The sequence below is a fragment of the Geotrypetes seraphini genome, chromosome 6, assembly GCF_902459505.1.
Source record: "Geotrypetes seraphini chromosome 6, aGeoSer1.1, whole genome shotgun sequence".
Classification (NCBI taxonomy): Eukaryota; Metazoa; Chordata; class Amphibia; order Gymnophiona; family Dermophiidae; genus Geotrypetes; species Geotrypetes seraphini.
In genome coordinates, this window is record NC_047089.1 from 102,262,316 (window position 1) to 102,285,828 (window position 23,513).

Genomic DNA, 23,513 nt, shown 5'->3' on the forward strand with positions numbered 1-23,513 from the left:
GTCCCTGTGTCTTTCTTCCTTTCTTTCTGTCTCCCTCCCGCTATCTATCTTTCTTTCTTCCTCCCTCACGCTGTCTATCTTTCTTTTTATTTGTATGCCTCCCTGCCCCCTATGTAGCAGCAGCATTTCCCTCCCCCTCCATTTCACTGTGCAGCAGTGTTTCCCTCCCCCACCCCCACTTCCCTGTGCAGCAGCATTTCCCTCCCCCCACTTCCCTGTGCAGCAGCCAAAGCAGCATTCTCTCCCCTCCATTTCCCTGTGCAGCAGCCGCAGCAGCATTCCCTCCCCCTCCATTTCCCTGTGCAGCAGAATTTCCCTCCCCCCAATTCCCCGTGCAGCAGCAGTATTTCCCTACCCCTCCACTTCTCTGTGCAGCAGCAGTATTTCCCTCCCCCTCCAAGTCCCTGTGCAGCAGCAGCAGCATTCCCCCTCCCCCATCTCCCTTTCCTTCCCAGCAGCTGGTTGTTTATGGCTGGCTCCCTTAGTCTCTTGCCGGAGTTATTTTTAAGTTTAAAGCTGCCGCAGCGGCTCCTTTCACGATCCCCACCTGCGTCGGAAGCCTTATCCGACGCAGGTGCAGCTCGTGAGAGGAGCCGCCGCCATGGCTTTTAACTTAAAAATAACTTCAGCCAGGGAGTGTAAGGGAGCCGGCCAGACCACGGGCCACATAACATTACCTGGGGGCTGCGAGTATGGGGCCATTCAGAAAGGAAATAAAAACTATACTCTTCAAGAAATCCCTTAATAAAGCTTAATACCATGATAAAGCTTAACCCCCCTCTTACCATCCCCTCCCTAACCCCAGATCCTACTTTTCCCTCTCTTGGAAACCTTCTCTGATCTAACGTTGTAACCCTTCTTCCATAACTCTTTTTGTAATCCGCTTTGAACCGAAAGGTAATGGCGGAATAGAAATCTGTAATGTAATGTAATGTAATGTAATTGTCTAGTTAGAAGGAGTGAGGTCGGGAGGGGGGAGTCATGTCCATGCGTCCTTGCTTAAAGTGCCTCGCATGCGCAGAAGAAACCACCTCTGAGTCCTTCTACTGCGCATGCGGTGCCACGGACCTACTGATCATGGAACATGCAGGTAGGAGTGCGCATGTGCGCTTAGGGTATTATTATTAGTGATAAGAACATAATAAAGAGTGGCCTAGTGGTTAGAGCTACAGCCTCAGCACCCTGAGGTTTTGGGTTCAAACCCCATACTACTCCTTATGACCCTGAATAAGTCACTCAATCTTCCATTGCCCCACTGGGACAGATAGAGAAAATGCTTGAGTACTTGATTGTAAACCACTTAGATAACCTTGATAGGCAGTATATAAATACCTAATAAAATAGAAAATAAATTGCCATAATGGAATCCCAAGACAAACAAATTTTATTCTGCTTATCCTAGGAATAAGCAATGGATTGCAACAAGTCATCTCAATAATGGCATATGGACTTCTTTTTTAGGAAGTTATCCAAACCTTTTTTAAACCCCGCTAAGCTACCATATTTTTTACTCCATAAGACACACTTTTTCCCCCAAAACAGTAGGTCGAAATAAAAGTGTGTCTTATGGAGTGAATATACCAGATAATGGCTCTGAACCAGACAACAGATCTGCCTCTTTCTCCCTCCCTTCCCTCCATCCCTCCCCTCACTTCCCCACCCATGCTTCCCAGTGAGGGCGTGCAGCTCGCGAGGCATTACGAACCTCTCTGGGTCAGCTCAGTTGCGTGGTTCTGTCAGCTGCCGTAGCCCCACGGGGAAGCTGCGAGTGGGCATGCTGAGGAGAAGCATTGTGCGCCCCCTTCTTCCCACTGCCCAGACAGGATGCGAGCGAGAGGTGGCCGCTGCCTGTCAGGGAATCCACCAAGTCTCTCGCAGAACTGTCTCATTGACTTGGGATTTTGGCTCGGGACTTTTGCCCCAGGTAAATATTTCTTTATTATGGTAAACAGCTTTGGAGATTGTACTCACAATCAGTATAGTACAGGCATCAGATTTTTAAAAAAGATAAATGCATACATATTCAATGTACAGGAAACAGGGCAGAATATGGGAGTTGTATAATAGGGGAAAATAATTTTGTTTTGTTTGTACTGGATCTATTTTTTCTTATTTGTTTTGTTTTACAAGAGTCTCTCTCCGCATGGGATTTTGGCCTGGAATATATTAGTACACAATTTGGTTCAGAATGTTTTTTTCTTATTTTCCTGCTCTAAATCTAGGGTGCGTCTTATAGTGCAAAAAATACAGTAACTGACTTCACCACATTCTCCAGAAATGAATTCCAGAATTTAATTACATGTTGTGTGAAGAAATATTTTCTCTGGTTTGTTTTAAATCTACTACTTAGTAGCTTCATCACATGCCCCCTAATCCTAGTATTCTGGAAAGAATAAACAAGTGATTCACATCTACTCCAATCAGTATTTTATAGACCTCTATCATATCACCCCTGAGCCATCTCTTCTCCAAGCTGAAGAGCCTAGTCACTTTAGCCTTTTCTCATAGGGAAGTCATCTCATCCCTTTTCCGTTGCCCTTCTCTGCACCTTTTCTAATTCCACTATATCTTTTTTGAGATATGGCGACCATAATTGCATCCATATTTGAGATGTGGCCATATCGTGATACAAGGGCATTATAACATTTTCATCTTTGTTTTCTATTCCATTCCTATTTGCTTTCTTAGTCACTACCACACATTGAACTGAGGGTTTCAACATATACTCAACAATGACACCTAGATCCTTTACCTGGGCAGTGACTCCTAACATGGAACCCTGCATCATGTAGCTATAGTTTGTGTTCCTCTTTCCTACATGCATCACTTTGCACTTGCTCATATTAAGCATCATCTGCCATTTTGATACCCAATCTCCTAGCCTCACAAGGTCCTCTTACAATTTTCCACAATCCTCTTGTGATTTAACTTTGAACAATTTTGTGTCATCAGCAAATTTCATTATTTCACTAGTTATTCCCATCTCTAGATCATTGATAAATATGTTAAAAAGAAGCAGACCCAGCACAGACCCCTGGGGAACACCGCTATTTACCTTTCTCCATTGAGAATATTGACCATTTAAACCTACAGTACCCTTTATTTTCTGTCTTTCAATCAGTTCTTAATCCATAATTGGACATTACCTCCTATCACATGGCTTTCTAATTTCTTCAGAAGTCTTTCATATTCTCCATCACGGGTTCTATAATCTCTATTAGACAATGGACTAGTGATTCCTCATCCCTCAAAAATGAAATGGGAGAGAACCAGGAACTCAGCATTCTTTGCAATTGCCTCTGCTTTATGGAATTTTTTTACTGACTAGTTTACACTTGGAATCTTTATATTCTCGGTTTCGAATACTTTTTTTAAAAAAATTATGTTTTATTTGATGCATTTTATTGTAAATCCAAATTCAACTAGCTCACCTTTATCCACATGTTTATTCACCCTTTCAGAAATGCAGTAGATTAGTGAGGCAAGATTTCCCTTGACTAAATTCATGTTGGCTTTCTTTCATTAATCCATGCTTAAGTATTGTATATGAGGGCTGTTCAAAAAGTATCAGACCTCCACAAGTATTGTTCTATGGGAAAAAAAGTTTTATGTACCCCAATGTTGCTAGACAGACACAGGAATGTAGGAAATTGCTTCTTGTAATGAGGCCTGAAACAGTCTCTTTGGGAGGTACATTTTTATTAGCCTACCCTTGTAAATGTCTAGTTAAATATTTAGGGATTAAATATGTGTTTTATTCTCCTGAACAACTGCGAGCCTTCTTAGCTTTGAAGAAATTGGCTACAGGGAATGTTTAGTTGTGAATAGCACTTAGTCAAAATGGGATTCATTGCTGTTAAGCCTATTTCTTGATTAATTATTTGAAATTATAAGTTTCTCTTCTCTTATTTAGAATTCCTCCTCTAATGTTGTGTGGTCTAAGGAGCTTTTAAAAAAAATTTCTTTCAATATTGTGTTGATATTGTATAAAATTTTTCCTTGTATACCTCAAGCCGTATTACTGTAACAAGAGTTTTTTGTAAATATAATTTGAAATTTGAGAAAAAAAAATTATCAGACCTTAATTTTTCTTGCGTAAACAAATAAAGCTAGGGAGGCATGGTTTGGTGCATGTATGTAGGTGACTCTAATGTGCATGCTTGAATTTTTCCTGCCTACAGAAGTTGTCAGTCACCGTCAGACCGCCGATGAATGAGGAAGTGTAAGTGAGCGCCGTCGGATTTTCGATTTTGACAAAATAACAGAAAAAGTTGAACAACGCTACTGCATAAATTTTGTGTAAAGCTTGGCGAGTCCCAAGTAGAAATGATCCGCAAGATTCAACAGGTCTTCGGGGACGAAGCAATGGGTACCACCCAGATAAAGGAGTGGTACAACCACTTCAGAGATGGCTGAACATCAGTGGAGAGTGAAGTATGTTCCGGTAGACCCTCAACATCCAGAAATACATAATATTACATTGTGCTTATTAACTACATAACCGTAAGTTCAATGCGGTTTACAAAAGATTATAAACAATGAGCACAGTCTAAAAGATAAGAATAAGTTATTTAACCAAATACTTTGAAAAGAGAGAAGTTTTCAACTGTGTTCTGAAATGTTTGTAGAAATAAGCTGTAAGCAACATCGATCAAAATTCTTTGTTGTGGGAAGCTACCTGGAACGCCAAAGTGTGATCGAGAAATTTCTTACTTTTCAGCCCTGTACTGAAGGAAAATTAAACAAAGCATGAGATTTTCTGCTATGTTTATATGATGCTATGGAAAGTCTATTAACCAGATAGACCATGTGAGGACCCTGGTGATGATGCAGACAAGGTGAGCATCAGCATTAAATGTATTCATTCCATTTTGAATGAGGATTTGGGCTTCAGGAGAATTTCAGTGAAGTTCATGCCAAAGCTGCTAATGATCGAGCAGAAGCAACTCCATTTGAAGATCGCACAGGACATGCTGGAGACTGTGAACAGTGATCCCAACTTCCTCAGCACAGTGATCACTGGCAATGAGTCCTGGATTTATGAGTACGACTCAGAAACCAAGTTGATGTCATCAGAATGGCATTCAACATCCCCAAGGCCAAAAGCAAGGCAGGTCTGCAGCAATGTCAAAGTCATGCTGACGGTCTTCTTTGACTCCAGTGTGGTTCACCACACAGCACAACCATCACCAAGGGGTACTACCAAGTGGTTCTGTGTTACCTTCGTAACACTGTGAGACACAAACAGCTGGACCTGTGGGCAGCAGGCAATTGGCAGCTCCATCAAGATAATGTACCTGCCCATTCTTCACATTTGATATGAAGTTTCCTGACCAAACACAACACACCTGTGATTCCTCAGGCTCCCTACTCTCCCGACATGGCTCCGTGTGACTTCTGGCTTTTCCCCAAGCTGAAAGGGACCATATTTCAGTCAAGAGAAGACATCATGCAGAATTTGACAGACCAGTTGCGAGCAATCTCAAAAGAGGCTTTCCAGCGTTGCTTCCGACAGTGGCAGAACTGTTGGAAGAAGTGTGTAGCAGCCCAAGGGGACTACTTTGAAGGAGATTAGTATTATATTGTTATATCTGAATACGAGTATTTTTTATGAATAAAGATCTGATACTTTTTGAACAGCCCTCGTATGTTCTGTCATTTTGTTCTTTATAATAGTCTCTACCATTTTGCCTGGCACCGACGTCAGACTTACCAGCCTATAATTTCCATGATCAACTCTGGAACCCTTTTTAAAAATCAGCGGTATGTTGGCCACCCTCCAGTCTTCTGGTACTGGAAAAGCTTTGATTTTATTTCTTCAGGATGTTCAGGTGGAAGCCCACCCGATTCCCATCCATAACATGACTCCCAACATGTCCCTTTGAGCTCTGGATGTGTGGCAGCTTAGAAGTGCTGCTGAACATCCATAATGTTTGTGCTGATTATCGACACTTGTAAATTACTATAGTCATTTATACATTCAGGCCCGGATTCTGTATAGGATGCCTGGGATGGGCGTCCTATACTGAATTGGGCCTATACCCACCTAAAATAAACCCAGTTCTTTAACTGATGTCCATGTTATAGACGCCGGTTACAGAACAGAGTTACTGTGGATACGGCCAATACTTATCACGGTAAGGAATCTCCCGCTGCGATAAGTATAGCGGCTGTGGCTGCTAGTCCCCTCCCTACTACGATTGCGGTGGCAGGAGGGTGCCTAACCCCTCCTGCTGGAAGAGCTCCCCCTACTACGATCACCGGCAGGAGGGTGCTCAAACCCTCCTGTCGGAAGAGCTCCCCCTACTACGATCGCCGGCAGGAGGGTGTCCAATCCCTCCTACCGGGAGAGCCATCTATGCGCAAACCCCCCTGGACCCCTCCCCACACTAACCCCCATATCCTCCAGACCCCCCCAAAACTGTGAAATGTTGGCCGGCTGACTAGGTCTTATCACCAGCTGGCCAGCCTGCCTCCGTCAAAATGAGACGGCCTGCCCCTCTCCGGCCCATCCCACAGATCCTAAGGCCTGATTGGCCCAGGCACCTGGGCAGGCCTTAGGCACTTGGACCAATCAGGCCTTATGATTTTATGGGATGGACCAGAGAGAGGCGGGTCTGCCTCATTTCGATGGAATTGGACCTGCCGGCAGTGGGAAGACTGGTCCATCTTTCCAACATTTCACGGTTAATGGAGGGTACAGGGGGTAGGGGGCTTAGTGCGGGGGGTCTTGGGGTCTGCATGTGGGGCACTCTCAGCAGTAGGGGTGGGCACCCTCCTGCCAGCGATCATAGTGGAAGGGTGGGGGATCTCCCAGCAAGAGGGGTTTGGCATCCTCCTGCCAGTGATCATAGGGGGGATGGGTGCTCTCCTGGCAGGAGGGGTTGGGCACCCTCCTGCCGGCGATCATAGTGGGAAATGGGTGTTCTCCTGGCAGCAGGGGTTGGGCACCTTCTTCCGGTCATAGTGGGGGGGTGAGGGCTTTCCCCCGCAAGAAGGGGTTGGGCATCCTCCTGCCTCATTCATTCAGGGGAGATGGGCAGTTGCAGCCGCAGCCACTATATTAATCGAGCAAGTAGATCCCTTGCTGCAATAAATATAGCGGCCGCGTCTACTTACAATGTAGGCCAGCATTTTGCTGGCTTACATTGTAAGTATATCCCGCTCTACTAGGGAGACACATAAGGCTGCCTAGTTTTGCCTAAGGCTACCGCCTAGCCTTAGGCAAGCTTAGGCGGGCTTGCAGGCCTCCCTAGGCTCCCGGAGGTGCCTTCAATATAAAAGGCATGCCAGGGGAGCATTTTTAAAAAAACTTGCATCCAAATTGGCTGATTAGACAGCTGTAAGATGCCGTTAGCTGCATTCAATCGTTACGCAGTTTATAGAATCCGGGCCTCAGAGTCTGATTCTATATATGTTGCTTAAAAAGTTGGTGTTGACTAGTGTGGTATTAAGTGCAAAGGTAGGTGAACTGTATACAGTAGAATCATGCTTAGCACCATGTAAGTGGCTTTAGGGAAAGTCCATAGTCTGTTATTGAGAAAGACATGGGGGAAGCTAATGCTTGCCCTGGATTGGTAGCATGGAATATTGTTACTTCTTGGAATATGGAATTTCTTGGTAGCCTGGAATAGTGCTACTCCAAGTACTAGTGACCTGGATTGGCCACTGTGAGAACGGGCTACTGGGATTGATGGACCCAGTAAGGCTATTCTTATGTTTTTATTTATGCCAGGGCTTTCTTGGACTAAATGCCTGTACCTACATCTAAAACAGGTGCCTAAATTGAAAATACACTCATGATCTGCCCATATGTATGCTCACTTTTAAATATAAGGTCAAATGTCTTATCCAGTCTGCCTATCCGCAGTAACCATTATCTCTTCCTCTTTCTAAGAGATCCCATGTGCCTATATCACACTTTCTTGAATTCACATACAGTCTCTGTCTCCACCACCTCTTCAGGAGAGTGTTCCACGCATCCACCACCCTTTCAGTAAAAACATATTTCCGTAGATTACTCCTGAGCCTATCACCTCTCAGCTTCATCCTATGCTTACTAATTCCATTGCAGTGGCATACCTAGCATATGTGACACCCGGGGCCCATCATTTTTTGACACCCCCCCCCATCTATATGAAAAATATGATTTTTACTAACAATCTACGTATCGCACAACAGAAGAGTGTACCTAGGAAAAGGCAGCATCTTAAACACTGCAGTGAGCACTAGAACACCAACACATACATTGTAAAACTAAACAAACCAGATCCTGCACAGTCAATTGATCCTGTACAGTCGATGCTATCAGAAAGCCGTGTCCCTTTTATACACACAGACAGATACACCCTCGCCCAATAAGGAATAATCACAAACTAAAAATAGAAATATGTAGACAAAAGTTAAACTGAACTGCCAAGAAACCAGACTCTACATACAATGCAACACCACAACACCACAAAAACAGTAATACATGTTCTCTAATACTGTGCAAAATATAAAGACAGTAGATGTAAATTTGAAAAAACTGATACATAACAATCACCACTTTACAAATAAAACAAATAATGAGAAATAAGAAAATACCATTTTATTGGACTAATCCCCGTAAGCTCGGTCCTCATCCCCACAAACCACCTGATTCCATCCACACAAGCCTTGAATTGTTTTATATTGAACCTATTATATTAAAGTATAAAAAGAAACAATATTCTGTACAATTGTCAATTTATAAATCCCTACTCTCTCTTCCCCATTTCCCTTCAGCATCCTCAGCCCACTCTCTTTCCACTTTCCTTCAGCGCACGCACATAAAAACAAGCAAGTAATTTTATATCATTTTCATTCTATTCATTCATAGAAATTAAAGTCTACATAATGCCAGTCACATAATAAAACATGATTTTACAAAAATAATTCCCTGCACAGTCAAGCCTGCAAGGATTACTAGATGCCTTTCAGCAGCTCCCCTCCCTCCCTCCCCCTTACCTTCGTGGCCAAGTCAAAATGATCTACCAACAATAAAATTTTAAAAACACAAAGCACACTGTTAATTATCATTTATATTCTACGGGTTTCCAAAGAGGTCAAGGCAGATGACTTTATGCAATGTCACCTCAGTAACAACTATACAAAAATAGACAAATATACCCCCTCCCTTTTTACTAAACTGCGATAGCGTTTTTTAGCGCAGGGAGCTGCGCTGAATGCCCCACACTGCTCTCGACGCTCATGGGCTCCCTGCGCTAAAAACTGCTATTGCGGTTTAGTAAAAGGGGCCCATAGTGCAAAATATAGACAGCATATATAAATTCTCAAAACGGACACATTTTGATCACTAAATTGAAAATAAAATCATTTTTCCTACCTTTGTTTGGTAATTTCATCAGTCTCTGGTTGCACTTTATTCTTCTGACTGTGCATCCAATATTTCTTCCCTTCTTTCAGCCCCTTGTATGCTTCCTCTCCTCCAGACCTCATTCCCTCCCCCAACTTTTTCTTTGCTTCATCCTGTCCCCTTCTTTCTTTCTCTCTCCATGCCCCCTTTCTTTCTGTATGTCTGTCTTTCTCTCTCTCTCTCCGTGCCCCATTTCTTTCTTTCACCCTGCCCCTTCTTTCTCTCTCCATGCCCGCTTTCTTTCTGTATGTCTGTCTTTCTCTCTCTCCCCATGCCCCATTTTTTTCTTTCTTTCACCCTGCCCCCTTTCTTTCTTTCTGGCTCCCTGTCCCCCCCTTTCTTTCTTTCTTGCTCCCTGTCCCCCCCCCTCTTTCTTTCTTTCTGGCTCCCTGTCTTCCCCCCTTTCTTTCTTTCTCCCTGCCCTCCTCCATGCCACCACCATTGGGAAACATACTGCTGCCACCACTGCTGGGGAAAGGCTGCCACTGGCCATCAGAAACAGGCCAGCGCCAAGTTCGCCCTGCTTCTTTTCCCGTGGGCCGACCAACTCTCGCTGCCCGACGTCAATTCTAACGTCGGAGAGAATGTTCTGGGCCAACAAGGCAGCGATTGGCTGGCCCAGAACGTCCTCTCTGATGTCAGAATTGACGTCGGACGGCTAGAGTTGGTCAGCTTGTGGGGAAGAGAAGCAGGGAGGGAGAACTCGGCGCCAGCTTCTTTCTGATAACGGCAATGGCAGCCTTTCCTCGGCGGCAGCCTATTCTCTGGTGAGTGGCCAGCTGTGCACCCCTTTGGGCCGTGCACCCGAGGCGGACCGCCCCTCCCCCCTTGGTACACCACTGTTCCATTGCTTCCTTTCAAATGAAAGAGACTTGACTCATGCACATTTATGCCACATAGGTATTTAAAGGTCTCTATCTTTCTTTCTTTCTTTTTACTAAGCCCTTCCTCTTTCCATTGGAGTTACATTACATTACATTACATTAGGGATTTCTATTCCACCATTACCTTGTGGTTCAAGGCGGCTTACAAAAGATTTATAAACGGGATTACAATGGAGGAACCGATGATAAATTAGAGTGGTAAATAGATAATTTCGGGGTAAGGGTAAATACAGTTTACAGGTAGTGTGTAAATGGCAGTTACATTGGTAGCATAGTTGTTATTGCTGGTGTAGTGAGGGTAGATGTTTTGTCTATTTTGGCGTTGATTAATAGAACGTGAAGTTAGGGTTGATTTAGGAATTTCTTAAAAAGTATAGTTTTTATTTCTTTTCTGAATGTCTTGTAGTCTGATGTGGTCATCAGCAAGGTGGAGATCCGGGTATCCAGTTTTGCGGCTTGGGTGGCTAGGAGGCCGTCATGAAGTTTTGATCTTTTTACTTCTTTGATCGGAGGAGGTATGAATGGGGAGTGCGCTTTTCTGTGTCTGAGTGTGGATGCTTGGTTGAGGCGATTGTTCAGGTAGGAAGGACTGTATCCATTTAGGGATTTAAATAGCATGCAGTAGAATTTGAATTGTATTCTTTCTTGGATTGGTAGCCAATGTGAGTTGATGTAAGCTTCTGTGATGTGGTCATATTTTCTCAATTAGATGAGTCTTAAGGCTGTATTTTGGATTGTTTGAAGTTGTTTGATCATCGTAGCAGGGCATGGGAGGAAAAGGATGTTGCAGTAGTCTAGCAATCCAAGGACTAGGGACTATACTATGAGCTGGAATTGATTTCTTTCAAAGAATTTCCGGACTTGTCTCAGATTTCTCATGATTGCAAAGGATTTCTGGATTGTTTTGTTTATTTGCGGTTGCATGGTACAGCATCTATCTATGGTCATTCCTAGTAGTTTTATGGTGGTTTGGATGGGATAGTTGATTGAGTTGAGTTCTAAATTGGCTGAGGTTTGGATTTTGTCATTTTCGAAGAAGATGAATTTAGTTTTGTCTGGGTTGAGTTTGAGTTTGTGATCTTTCATCCAGATCATAACTGTATTAAGTATTCGGTGTAGGATGTTTGTTATGGTGGGTTTAGGAGGGTGGGGGATAGTGGGGAACCCTGTGGAACTCCGCAGGGGTTTGACCAAGGTTCTGATTTTCGTTGTTTGATTTTACGCTGTAGGTTCTGGATTTTAGGAAGCCTTCAAACCAAGAGTATACTTTATTAGAAATGCCTATTGTGTCCAAGATTTGCAGAAGGATATTGTGATCAACTAGGTCAAAAGCTGCAGTCAGGTCCAATTGTATAAGGAGCATTTTTTTCCCTGTACTGAGGTGTTGTCTGATTGTGTCCATAAGGGAGCCTAGGAGAGTTTCTGTGCTGAAATTGGTTCTGAAGCCCGATTGCATGGGGTGGAGTAGGTTATGGTCATCTAGATAGTTAGTGAGTAGTTTGGCTACTAGGCCTTCTATAAGTTTGACGTATAGCGGTATTGAGGCAATAGGTCTGAAGTTGGAAGGTTGGTCTGGTGGTCCTTTTGGATCTTTTTGGATTGGAGTGATGATGATTTCGCTGAGTACATTGGGGAAAATGCCATCCGTGAGCGTGGATTGGATCCATTGTAGAAGTAGATTACGGAATTTTACACTGGAGGTAGTAAGGAGATAAGAAGGGCAGTGGTTGTTGTCACAGGAGGCATGGCTGTATTTTTTGTAGAGGTTATTGAATTCGGGCCATTGTATGTTGGTGAATTGAGACCAAGTTCTGTCTGCTGCGGTTGAATCTTTTTCTGTGGGGTGAATTGTGATTACATTTGGGTGGGATGGGGTAGAATTGAGGGTGGCTCTGACATTGGTAATTTTGTTCTTGAAGTGATCTGCTAGGAGGGTAGCTGAGGGGGGTGGGGTATTGTTTGTGGAGTTCCTTTCTATATTAATTCCTGTAAACCGTGTCGAGCTCTACTTTTGTGGAGATGATGCGGTATACAAACTTAAGGTTTAGTTTAGTTTAGTTTATCATATCTCCCCTCTCCCACCTTCCCTCCAAATTATACATATTGAGATCTTTAAGTCTGTCCCCATACATCTTATGATGACCACACACCATTTTAGTAACCTTCCTCTGGACTGACTCTATCCTTTTTATATCTTTTTGAAAGTGCGGTCTCCAGAATTGTACATAATATTCTAAATGAGGTGTCATCAGAGTCTTATACAGGGGCATCAATACTTCCTTTTTCCTACTGGTCTAACCTCTTCCTATACACCCTAGCATCCTTCTTGCTTTCGCCTTTTCAACCAGTTTGGCCACCTTAAGATAATCACACCCATGTCCCTCTCTTCTGTTGAGCACAAAAGTTCTTCACCCCCTAAACTGTACCGTTCCTTTGGATTTTTGCTGCCCAAATGCATGACCTTGCATTTTTTATTATTAAATTTTAGCTGCCAAATTTCAGACCATTCTTACCATCCGGGATGTCTACTCTATTGCAGAGTTTGGTATCACCTGCAAAAAAGCAAATGTTACCTGACAGCCGTTCAGCAATATCGCTTATAAAAATGTTAAAAAGAACAGGTCCATAAACAGAACCTTGAGGTACACCACTGGTAACATCCCTTTCCTCGGAGCAATCTCCATTGACCATTACCCTCTGTTGTCTTCCACTCAACCAGTTTCTGACCCAGCCTGTCACTTTGGGGTCCATCCAGAGGGCACTCAGTTTATTTATTAGACATGTTGGTGGAACACTGTCAAAGGCTTTGCTAAAATCTAAATACACCATACTTAGTGTACTCCCTCTACTCAATTCTCTGGTCATCCAGTCAAAGAAATTGATCAAATTTGTCTGACAAGACCTACCTCTAGTGAATCCATGTTGCCTTTGATCCTGTAATCAACTGGATTCCAGAAACTTAACCATTTTATGTTTCTATTATCTGTTTTTAAAGCATTTCTATTAATTTGCTAACCACAGAAGTCAGACTGACTTGCCTGTAATTCTCTACATCTTCCTTAGATCCACTTTTGTGTAGAAGCATCATATCATCCCTTCTCCAGTCCTCCAATGCCACTCTAGAGAAGCATTGAAAAGGTCAGTCAGCGGAGCCACCAGAACTTCCCTAAGTTCCTTCAGCACCCTCGGATGTACACCATACAGCCCCATCATTTTGTCTACCTTTAATTTAGCTAGCTCCTCGTTAACACAATCCTCTGAAAATCGATCAGGATCTACCATTACTCCATCCCTTTTCGTATTTGTCTTCTGCAGTTCCGTGCCTAACACTTCAGCTGTGAACACTGAACAGAAATATTTGTTAAGCAATTCAGCCTTTTCTTTATCAGCTTCTACATATTTCTCCCCTTTACTTTTGAGTCTCATAATGCCACTTTTGCACTTCTTCCTATCACTGATATATCTAAAAACTATTTTGTCTCCCCATTTTACCGCATCAGCTATTTTTTTCTTCCATTTGTATCTTTGCTTTCCTGATTACTTGACCAGCGTCTCTTAACTTTTCCAGATATTTTTGCCTGTCTTCCTCTTTCTGTGATCTTTTGTAGTTTATGAAATCTAACCTCTTATTCTTTACATTCTCAGCTACTACTTTTGAGAACCAAAGTGGCCTTCTTTTCCTCTTACTTTTACTTACCTCAAAAAAGATCTGATGCTCTTACAATAATTCCTTTCAGTTTTGTCCACTGCATTTCTACTCCTTCCAGATGTTCCCATTCCTTGACAATTCCTTGACATAATCCCCCATCCGAACAAAGTTCAATTTTTTAAAGTCTAGAACCTTTACCGTATTTGCCGGCGTATAAGACGACTTTTCAGTACCTTAAAATCCTCCCCAAAGTCGGGGGTCGTCTTATACGCCGGGTACTGTTTACATGCCCTTACTTTACATTAGAGAGCTGCACGGGGACGCCCCTAGGGTCGCGGGGATCCCGTGGGGACGCCCCCTAGTGTCGCGGGGATCCCATGGGGACGCCTCCGAGGGTCGCGGGGCTCCTGCGGGGCTGGATGTACTCAGTCTTCTGGATGTACGCGGCTCTTCTTCTCCCTACCTTCTCTGCTTGCAGCACAGAGCCGAACGGAAGTCTTCCCGACGTCAGCGCTGACGTCGGAGGGGAGGGAGGGCTTAAACAAAGCTTAAACAAAGCCCTCCCTCCCTCCGACGTCAGCGCTGACGTCGGGAAGACTTCCGTTTGGCTCTGTGCTGCAGGCAGGGCAGATAAGGAGAAGGAGAGTAGCCTCGCGGTTCGAGTGGCTACCAAGGGAGAGGGGCGGCCCGCCCCGCCCCGGTTGCAGCACAGCCGGCCAGGTTCCCTTACTTTTGTGACACTTCCCCGACCGACCGATAACAGCCCGGGTCCGACAATCCTCCCTGCCCTGTAGCCGCGAATCTAAATTACCTTCTTACAGCAGCTGTAAGAAGGTAATTTAGATTCGCGGTTAAGGGCAGGGAGGTTTGTCGGACCGGGGCTGTTGTCGGTCGGTCGGGGAAGTGCCACAAAAGTAAGGGGACCTGGTCGGCTGTGCTGCACCCGGGGCGGTAGAGAAGGAGGGGGGGAGAAGGACGCTGAAAGGCCATGGTGAAGACAGGAGGGGGGGGAAGGACTCTGAAAGCACTTGAAGACAGAGGAGGGAGAAGGAGGCTGAAAGCACATGGGGGAATACAAAGGGGTGGAGAAGGACGCTGAAAGGCCATGGGAAGGGCGGGGGGGGGGAAGGACTCTGAAAGCACATGGGGAAGACAAAGGGGTGGAGAAGGACGCTGAAAGGACATGGGGAAGATGGGGGGAGAAGGACACAAAGGAAATGAGGAAGAGAGAGTAGGGAGAAGACGCTGGCAAGGAAGAAGACAGATGCCAGACTATGGGGGGAGCAGAGAGAAGAAGATGGGTGCCAGACCAATTTGGAAGGGGGAAGAAAGGGAGAGGCACAGTAACAGAGCAAATGGAAGATGCAGAAGGAAGAGAGATAGTGGATGGAAGGAATTGAATGAGAACATGAGGAAAGCAGAAACCAGGCAACAAAGGTAGGAAAAGAATTCTATTGCTTTAGTGAATTCATTAAAATTGTTGAAATAAATTCTGATGTTCTTTTAAGTTTTATTTGTTGTGCAGAAGGTGTGCGGAAGAAGGGGTAGTCTTATACGGCGAGTATATAACAAACTCTATATTTTAACTGTAAAAGTTGGGGGGTCGTCTTATACGCCCAGTCGTCTTATACGCCGGCAAATACGGTACTTTTTAATGAACCCTCTCTATACCCATCTTAATATTAAACTGTACTATGCAGTGATCACTGGATGCCAGATGATCACCCACTGTAACATCAGAAACACATTCCCCATTTGTAAGCACTAAGTCCAGTATGACCCCCATCTCGCATGGGTTCCATTACTAACTACTGAAACAGTTCTCTTTGTAGAGAATCCAGGATCTCCCTACTTATAGAAGACCCCACGATGGGGATATCCCAATCAACATCCAGCATGTTGAAATCACCTATTAGTAAAACTTCCCTTTTTTTTAGATATATTCTGAATGTCTACTATTAAATCTCTGTCCACTTCTTCCGTCTGTGAAGGAGGTCTGTATATCACACCAATGTAAATATATTTACCATTCCCTCTTTACAAATTAATCCACAGTGTCTCCTCCTTGCCCTGCAGATCCTACAATTGTGTGGCTTTAATATGATATTTAACATATAATTCTACTCCCCCTCCTTTTCTTCCTACCCTGTCTTTCTGGTATAACTGCATCCCAGTCATAGTTCTCCATGAACCATGTCTCCATGATCACCACTATATCCAACTCATCTTCCATTGCAGCTTCTAGATACAGAATCTTGTTTCCCATTCTTCGAGCATTAGTATATACTGCTTTCCAAACATTGCCCCCTCTTCTCATCCATGTAGAAGTTTTCAGTGATTTACTTACCTGAGGGCTTATAGTCACCCAGGGGCTTTGATTGTCCTGCCCTATCATTTCTTTAAAGATCTCTTCAATAGATTAGCCAGCCTGCTACTGAAAACTCTTCAGTCTTGCCACTTCCTCTCTCAGTTCCTTTACTTCCTTCATGAGGGATTCAAGCTGAAGACAGTTGGTACATGGAACCAGTCCCTCTGCCTGGATAACATTTTCTGTCTGTACACAATGTGTACACCAAACCTGAGCAGCAGGTTTGGTGACATATTGTTTCCCAGCCATACTGTGGTTGCAGAAGTATTTACACCTGGAAGAAAAAAGAAAGAGCAGAAAAATCCTACCAAAGCAATGTCCTGTTCCTGGTTGGCTGAAGAGCCAAAAAAGCTCCACCTTGGGGTGAGCAGGAGGGAATTAACCTCAAGGGTAGAATACTTTCTATAGACTCACGCTTTCTGAGTTGAGCACCTAACTTTCAATTAAGTCTAATTAATGTCAATTATGAGCTTTTAATTTCCAATTATCAGCACCGATTAAGCCTATTAATTAATTAAGCTAGTCATCTATGTCGACTAGGCATGCCAATGTAGGCTCCTAACTTAAGGCAGACTTTATAGAATTTGGGGGTCATTAAATAAAGCCAGCAACATATCTATGGTAAATTCAAGGCATGAAAGAAAATGCTGCTGGTATGAACATTTGGCATGCATTTCAGCAAAGTCTAGCCTTCTTTCCAGGCGTTCCAAATATTTTTTTTACAGAATAGGAAGCTACTTAGACAAAGGCATGCATCAGCTAGCTAGCTTGCAAAGACAGAAGTACAGCAGAAGGATAAAACAAACAGAGCACATAAATCAGATTGCAAAGACAAAGTATGCTGTGGAAAAACTGTTTTCTATTTGGGCTGGTGAATAACTGAAATAACATGCACTATGCTTTCACTACCTATAGCAGGGATAGCTTCAAAGAAATATTTCGGCAGTCAAAGGTTAAAAGGAAGTACCTAATCACATCTGTCAAAGAAACCAAATATGTTTTAACTTTTGGGATTGCAGGATTGTCTGCTTACTAATTGTTTTCAGTGTATCTGACATCTGAAAAGCTGAGGATTCAGTCTTAAATAGGTTCACTATTATCCGCTTGCAGTCATGGAAGAATTTATCCAACTTTGTTTGCTTTAACTATCTACTCTACCTATGATTCCATGAACACCATAAGAACTTTAAAAATGTGTGTGACCAGCTGCTTTTATTGTTAAACTTTAAAAATATATAATAAATATTCACTGGATAAGGACGTGTTATAAAGGCTGAAATAAATAAAATATGAGTCATATAGTATTTAATATATATCTAATGATCTGGAGATCTGTAATTTTTGTTGTAATGCTATCGCAGTTTCATTTTTCATGAATCTCTTAGAGAATTGTGAGTGAATAAACATTTAGGGGGTGATTCAGTAGCGATGCACCTCCATTTTAGGTGCCCTGAAACTGCGTGGTAGGACCCGATTCTATGATAGAATCAAGGTGTCTGGTTCCATTTAGAATGCAAATCTAAACTGGTATCGGTAAATCTAACATATAGGCACCCCCGCTTTTGTTAGCTATGGAGCTGGCAAGTGCGAGCACCACACTGTAGCAGGGATGCATAAAATTTGCAGTAGTCTATAAGTTATGAATATAAGTAGAAGCCCCACCTAGATGTATGCTCTCTTGAAAATAGATACCAAGCAATATAGTTATGTATTTACAGAATAGCACTTAGGTAGAATATTGGCATACTGTATATGTGCATATACTAAACATTTTTATGTGTGACATATATCTAAATACTATTGCTTAGTTTATTGATTTGAACTTTTATGGCCTGACATTTAAAGCTATTTATCTGGATAGCAGTTATTGTCAGCAGTATAAAAAGCACTGAGTAGGGCCAGTCAATAATTTTCAATGGTATTGATTGGATAATGCTGATGAAAATTATCTCTGACTGCCCCTGCACTATGTAAATACTGCTAGGGTTGTCTGGATTTGGAGCTAAGATGGAGCCAGGACAGTCTGAATTGCATGCCATCAGGAAGTTCTTTTGAGACATGCTAGGCAGTGTTGAGTAGCTTGAAACCTTATGAGTAACCTCCTGTTTTCCATTTGTTTATATCTGTTTTCATGTCTGAGCTAAAGCAGTTTTTGTAAAAGTGTGCTTTCATGATTGACTATTTTTCATTTTGTGTGACCTCAATGAGCAGCGCTACAGCATGAAGTTCTGTTTTAAACTGGGTAAGACCACTGCAAAAACTTATGAAATGTTGAATGTGGCTTATGGGAAACATGTCATGAGTCATAAAAGGTGTTTTGAATGGTATTCATGCTTCAAAAGTGGTCGTAAATCAGAAGAAGACGATTCACGAACTGGAAGAACATCAATGTCTTGTGTGTGCTAATTGGCAATTAACTGTTAGAGAATTGGCAGAGGAATGCAACATCTCCATTGGTTCATGCCACAACATTCTAACAAAGAAGTTGGGGATGTCTTGAGTTGTGGCAAAGTTTGTTCCACGGTTGATGACCAATGACCAGAAGAACCACGTCATGATCTGTCAGAATCTTCTTGAGCAGGCAAATGAAGATGAAACATTTCTTGATAAAGTGATAACTGGTGATAAGACATGGGTCTATAGTTATGATGTGGAAACCAAAGCTCAATTGTCTCAATGGAGAACCAAAACATTACCAAGACTGAAAAAAGCTTGACAAGTTCAGTCGAACATCATAGGGATGTTAACAGGTTTTTCTTGACAGTCGCAGTGTTGTTCACTATGAATTTTTGCCACAAAGACAAACTGTCAACCAAAATTACTATCTTAAAGTATTGAAACGACTCTGTGAGAGAATCAGGAGAAAGCGGCCCAAACTTTGGAGGGAACATCTGTGGTTCCTGCTCACACCACCGTCAAAATTCATGAATTTTGCACAAAAAACGCAATGACAATTCTTCCCCAGTCACCTTACTCTGCTGATTTGGCCCTTTCTCACTTCTTCTTGTTTTCTAAACTTAAATCCACGCTGAAAGGAAAGCGATTTGACACCATTGAAGACTTAAAACACAATTTGACACAGCAATTTTTGGTGATTACTGATGATGCATTTAAGGACTGTTTCCAGAAATGGAAACGAAGTTGGGAAAAGTGTATATGTAGAGAAGGGGAGTACTTTGAAAGGGACCCAATGGAATAAGTCGAAAGATTGTTTATTAGATTTTTATAACATCAGTCCTGGAACTTTTTGAAAAGACCTCATATTCAGTTCTTTAACTGGGTAATTATCTGATTAGATCCTGACCAAAACCAGGCTTTTTGGTTTTAGTTGAAACCAAATCTGTAGCCGGAATTGGCCACTCAGTTTCAGCTGAAACTGAAGTCAAAAACACTCACTTATTTAAATCCTGCTGAAAGATCAGAAGTTGATATATTGCCACCATAACCAGTATAAGAAAGTGATCAGTCCATGACAGTGGTGGACTGCTAACACTATTAGGAGAATTCCATATATGGTGCTAAATATTAAATGCTTCTTCCATGCTGAATTTGCAGCACAGAAAAGTTTTCTAATGAATGCAATTTACAGAAACAAGAGTTCCATGTGGAAACAAACTTGCACACCCATTTATAGAATAGCACCTAAGTGCTTCAGTGCGGATCTGCAAAGGGGGCATAACAATGGGACGGACATGGGGAAGTCAGGTTTATTCCATTAAAATCCAGACAGTGTTAAAGTGTAGATCCACATCCAGCTTGCACTTCAGGATTCACATCTGGTTTCTACTGGTGCAATCTTCACCCCCCCATTGCTCAGCATCGCCCCCCTCTCTCCCCAATTTCTTCACCAATAATCTGATATTCATTCACAGGTCCTCCCTATCCCTCCTTCCACCTTTCTCCATAGGTCCAGCACTTTTAGCTCTCCCCCTCAGCCCACCCTGAGAGAGTCCAGTACTTATCCCTCTTCCTCTCTCAGTGCTTCCCTCTATGTCAAGCACTTTATCCTTTTCCTCTTTCAGTTGCCACCTCCTGCAAGTCCAGTCCCTCTCCTTCTGCCTTTCTCAGCTCTCCTCAGAGAATCCAATACTTTTCCCTCTTCTTCCATCAGTCCCCACATAAGTTCAGGACCTTTCCCTCAGGTATGCATGAATCTAGCATCTTTCCCTCTTTCAGCTTTCACTGTCCTTGAGGGTTAAGGTCTTTGTCAGCAGATGCAGTGATAACATACAACTTAGGCCAGCACTAGATCTGTCACTCTGCCACGACCCACCCATGTGTAAACAGGAATTTGTAGCAGAGGAGGGTTGGATGTGGAAGAAGGATAGATCTGATGCTGCTGGTAAATACAAGGAGCTCAAAAGAATTGGAGCTAAAGGAAGAAGAGGGGAGAGTATTAGACGCTACCAGGGATGGGGGGGGGGGGTAGGGTGGGGGGGCAGGGAGTATAGAATGAAAGATGGAAGAGATACCAAACTTTTGAGAAGAAGTAAACAAGAGTGACACTAGAACTGTAGTGGAAGACAATGTAGTGGGAGAAAAGGGAAGGGAAGAGTGAAAGATGCTGCAAACTTTTTAAAAATAAATAAAAGAATGAATCAAAAATGTTACAGCAGAGTTGGGGGATTTACTGAATCTCCTGAAGGCTCTGACTAGAGAATGAAACAGGGACAAATTTGTTCCCATACTCGCAGGAACTCAATTTCCCTGTCCCATCCCCACAAGTTTTGTTATTTGTCCCTGTCCCATTTCTGTAAGCTCTGTCTTAACCAGTACACCGACAAATGAGCGCAGGACAATTGCACTCCAACATAAGCACTCCGACAATTGCACGCAGGATGACTCCTCAAGATCTGTCCCTTGGGAGGGGTTTGAAGTGCCTGAAGCTCCTCCCAAGGGACGGGGCTTGAGGAGTGTCAGCAAATCAGGGCTTTCGTGTTAGTGTAAAGTTATCATGGTTAGGGTTCCCAAAATCATGATATAAACCTTACCTTAACACTAGTTAGGAAGTGAATTTTTAAAGTGTTGTGGGGAGGTCCACCCCCCCCCTCAAAAAAGAGGGTTACTTTGTAACCCTCAAAAAGACAAAAAAGTATCCACCGCTGAAATTGTCCTGTGAACACTTGTCCCTGTGCACAATTGTCGGGGCGCTTTTGTCAGAACGCAATTGTCCTGCCCTCATTTAATGGGTCACTGTCTTAACCACACAAGTCTTGAACACTTACCCCCTCTCCTATGAAGCTCATAGGAACTTTATGACCGTCAGGAGTAGCGCAGGCCATTCAGTGCAGCTCTGTGCGCTACAAACTGCTAGCACAGTTTCATAGAAGAGGGGGGTTAATGATTTTAAAGTGTTTGAGGCTTGCTCACTGGGATGGGATGGGAAAATGGGAAAAAAATTGTCCCCCTGTCATTTTCTATCTCTGACTACACACTACTGCTTATAAAACATATGCTTATCCCCACTGAGTTTTGCTGTGAACTGAGCTCCAGCTGGAAAATTTGCCCTCTTTATCACTGGGCTTCTTTCACAAGCTTTCTTAGCTTGGGAGAAATCCTCAAGCTTTATACTTCAAAGGTTTGCCTAGAGCATATTCCTTCAAATCTGTGTGTGCTCCCAAACCATTTTTGACATTTAAATAATATCACATTCAAAATACTAATTAATTAATTAAATAAATAACAAACCTATGTATCATGTGTTGTCACTTTATAAATAAGGTAAAATGAAACTTTGATTGATATCATAGATGAATTAAACTGAGAAGTCAATGCATACATAAAAATTAAAGTGAAATACCATCGCATTAAGCATAGATATCAAACAGTACATATGAGAATAAATAACCACTACTATCCCAAATACAATAAACATATGAGAATACAATGCCAGTTTTATTCTGAATGCTACTACCATTCATCATACATCCTACAAGCCTTATGTTTAACTTCTAGTATTTTAAAGAGATTAACTTAACCAAATCCCAACTACTACCTTCATAATATCACAAGGAATGCAATATTAGCTGCCTATTTCCAGAGATATATAATAACCAAATTAATTCATAAATATAATGTACATTCATGCATCCATCCATTCAACCCATAGCAAATATTACAAGGCATACAGAAGGAAATTTATCCAACAAAAATGATCAAAGAGAGACTTGTGTATTTCTTGTTGTCAGCTATGATTCAATAGTCACAGCTCAATGCCTTTGAGCAGCCTCCTAAAGCATAGTTCTTCAACCGCCGGTCCGCAGGAAATTTTTGCCAATCCGCACAGGGCCAGCAAGACTGACTGACTTCAACTTCCTGCCGGTCCACGCAGGGCCGGCAAGATCAACATCCGAAGTCTGCGCTGGGACGGAGAGATCTTGGGGAGCCTCCGAGAGTGGCTTTCTCCCCTCTCTGCAGCTCTCCTTTACTTCCCAGCGCAGCGATTCACGAAGGCAGCCTCGGGGCTTTTGCTGAGTCGCGGCTGCCTCTGATGATGCAACTTCCTCTTTCCTCAGAGGTGGCGCGACCCAACAAAGGACCCGAGGCTGCCTTCGTGAATCGCTGCGCTGGGAAGTAAGAAGAGCTGCTGGGAGGGGAGAAAACCACTATCAGAGTCTGGGAAGCTGCTGGGCAGGGGGGAAAAAAGGGACAGCTGCTACTGGAGAGGGAGAAGGAGAGATGCTTCTGGGAGGGGAGGAGGGAAAGGAATCTAGGAAGCTGCTGGGCAAAGAAAAAAAGGGACAGCTGCTACTGGAGAGGGAGAAGGAGAAGGAGAGATGCTTCTGGGAAGGGAGGAGGGAAAGGGATCTGGGAAGCTGCTGGGCAAGGAAAAAAAGGGACAGCTGCTACTGGAGAGGGAGAAGGAGAGATGCTTCTGGGAGGGGAGGAGGGAAAGGAATCTGGGAAGCTGCTGGGCAAGGAAAAAAGGGACAGCTGCTACTGGAGAGGGAGAAGGAGAAGGAGAGATGCTTCTGGGAAGGGAGGAGGGAAAGGGATCTGGGAAGCTGCTGGGCAAGGGAAAAAAAGGGACAGCTGCTACTGCAGAGGGAGAAGGAGAGATGCTTCTGGGAGGGGAGGAGGGAAAGGAATCTGGGAAGCTGCTGGGCAAGGAAAAAAGGGACAGCTGCTTCTGGAGAGGGAGAAGGAGAAGGAGAGATGCTTCTGGGAAGGGAGGAGGGAAAGGGATCTGGGAAGTTCCTGAGCAAGGGAAAAAAA